General features: G+C 49.8%; 1 pseudogene; it reads left to right on the top strand.

Annotated features, from left to right (window-relative positions):
• The window catches only part of LOC143219678 (large subunit ribosomal RNA), a 7,303-nt pseudogene that overhangs the window by 2,715 nt on the left and 2,088 nt on the right, over positions 1-2,500 (top strand).

Below are 2,500 nucleotides of genomic sequence, written 5' to 3' on the forward strand. Positions count from 1 at the left end.
GCGGGTAAACGGCGGGAGTAACTATGACTCTCTTAAGTCGATAATTGGGCGCAGGGGATCATAGATAGTGCAATAGCTGGCGAAGTTGAAGGGGAGAATCCCCTGGCAGTGGGTGAATTTCTGGCTAGAATTGATGACCTCCTGAGAGTCGCTAAGGAGGCGCCTAGCAATATATCACAAGACGACGTTGACCAGATTTATGACCTCTTAATTTCGTCCCTGCCGGCGAACGGTCGACGCCGAGGACGAGCGAAACGAAGAGAAGCGGGTAAGAGAGCTTACCGGCGATACATTTTTTCCAAAACACAGGACCTCTACAAGAAAAATCCAGGCCTCCTTGCAAAGTACGTCCGGAATGGTATAGATTACTGGATGCAAGGAGAGCTCCCCCTTAAAGCTGACGACATAAGAGGTATGTACGAGCAATTATGGAATACCAAGCCGATCATACAACTGCCCGACATGGGTGATCAGGAGGAAAGTCTTCCCCTCAGCGACCTCCTTAAGCCGATTACAAATCGCGACGTTAAGGATAGGATCACTAGGATCAAGGCGGGCACGGCTCCCGGACTTGACGGCATAAAGAAATGTCAGCTGCGCTCCCGGGAAATGGTTGTATCTCTCCGGAAGCTCTATAACCTGTTAATGGTTACGGGATCACAGCCGTCTTCCTGGAAGAAGAATCGGACCGTACTAATTCCTAAGGAAGGGAAAGATAGCAGCAGATGCGAAAACTATCGTCCCCTCACCATCAGTTCGTTATTGTGCCGAATATACTGGGGGATAATCGACACTAAGCTTAGGAGACGAATAAACTGCACCCCTCGCCAGAAGGGTTTTACATCAGAAATGGGGTGCTACAATAATGTGCACATCCTGTCTGAAATCCTTGCAAATAGCAAGAAACAAGGAGGCCTGGTGATAGTGCAGCTGGATGTCGCGAAGGCATTTGACACGGTACCCCATGATGTATTGGGACCTGCACTGCGACGAAAAGGGGCACCCGAGCATGTGATACGGCTCGTCTGCCAAGCATACCAGGATGTGCACACCAATATTCAATATGGTGGGACGACTATCCCAGTCCGTTTACAGCGTGGAGTGAAACAAGGAGACCCGTTGTCTCCTCTATTATTTAACTTAGCCCTAGAGCCACTCCTACTCATGCTGGAGAAACAGCCCGGATACAAAATCAATGAGGAGCAGAGTATATCTTGCTTAGCCTTCGCAGATGACCTGATTCTAATTGCCAACGACGTATCACAGGCCAGAAACCTCCTCAAACTCACAGAGTCATACCTAGTAGCTCTGGGTATGAGCATGTCGGCACCCAAATGCGCAGCATTCCAAGTTGTGCCAACAAGAGATTCGTTTTACTTGAAGGATCCGGAATTATGCTTCCAAGGTGGAGAGCGTGTCCCATTTGCCAATGCAGAGACACGAATACGATATCTGGGGATCTCTATTACACCATGGACAGGAATAGACCTCGGTGACATCCGCGACGAGGTGAGAAATGCCACTAGAAGGGTTAAAAGATTGGCTTTAAAACCCCACCAGAAATTAAATCTACTCTCCACTTACCTGGTCCCCCACTATCTTTACCGGCTGGTTACGGGAGTGGCGCCGGTCACGACGTTAAGACTCCTTGACGGTGACCTGCGGGTGGCCGTTAAGGACATACTGCATTTGCCCGCATGTACGACTAATGGGCTCATATACGCAAATAAGCGAAATGGGGGACTAGGTTTCCCGAAGCTGGAAGTAATATGCGTCAGCTCCAGCTTAAAATCGGGGTTACGGTTCTTGAATAACCCTGACCCAGCCATCCAAGCTCTTGCAAGGACAACCGGCCTAGAAAATAAACTTAAAAGCCAGGCTATGGCCTCTCGGATCAACTGGCCGATTGTGTCTGTCAAGCAGGTCGACAAATGGAAGGCAGGTGAGAAAGAGCGGGAATTAGACCACTGGGGGAAGTGCACTGCTCAAGGGAAGGCGGTGCACAATTTTAGAGATGATAGGATTGGAAATGCTTGGCTCTACAATCCAACCCTGTTAAAGCCATCGCGTTTTCTAACGGCCCTGCGGTTCCGGACAGACACCGCAGGGAACAGGGTTGCGATGAATCGGGCCACCCCCCTATTGGATACGAGCTGTCGGAAGTGCCGAGCAGTTCCCGAGACGCTTGCGCACATCCTAGGACAATGCACCATAACAAAGGCAGATCGTATCCGACGGCATGACGAAATAGTCGACCTAGTCATGGCGGAAGTTCCCAAACAAAATAAAGAGGCAGTAGTACTAAAAGAGCCAGCAATCAAGATAAACGGGGCGGTTCTCAAACCGGATTTGGTGATAAAGTACCAGAGAAGGGTCATCGTGGTCGATGTTACAGTCCGCCACGAGGATGGGAACTACCTCGAAAATGGCAGGCAGGAAAAGATAAATAAATACTCGCCACTACTGCCCACCCTCCAGGGTAAATTTGGTGCGTTGTCCG

The sequence above is a fragment of the Lasioglossum baleicum genome, unplaced genomic scaffold (assembly GCF_051020765.1).
Source record: "Lasioglossum baleicum unplaced genomic scaffold, iyLasBale1 scaffold0057, whole genome shotgun sequence".
In the NCBI taxonomy this organism is placed as follows: domain Eukaryota; kingdom Metazoa; phylum Arthropoda; class Insecta; order Hymenoptera; family Halictidae; genus Lasioglossum; species Lasioglossum baleicum.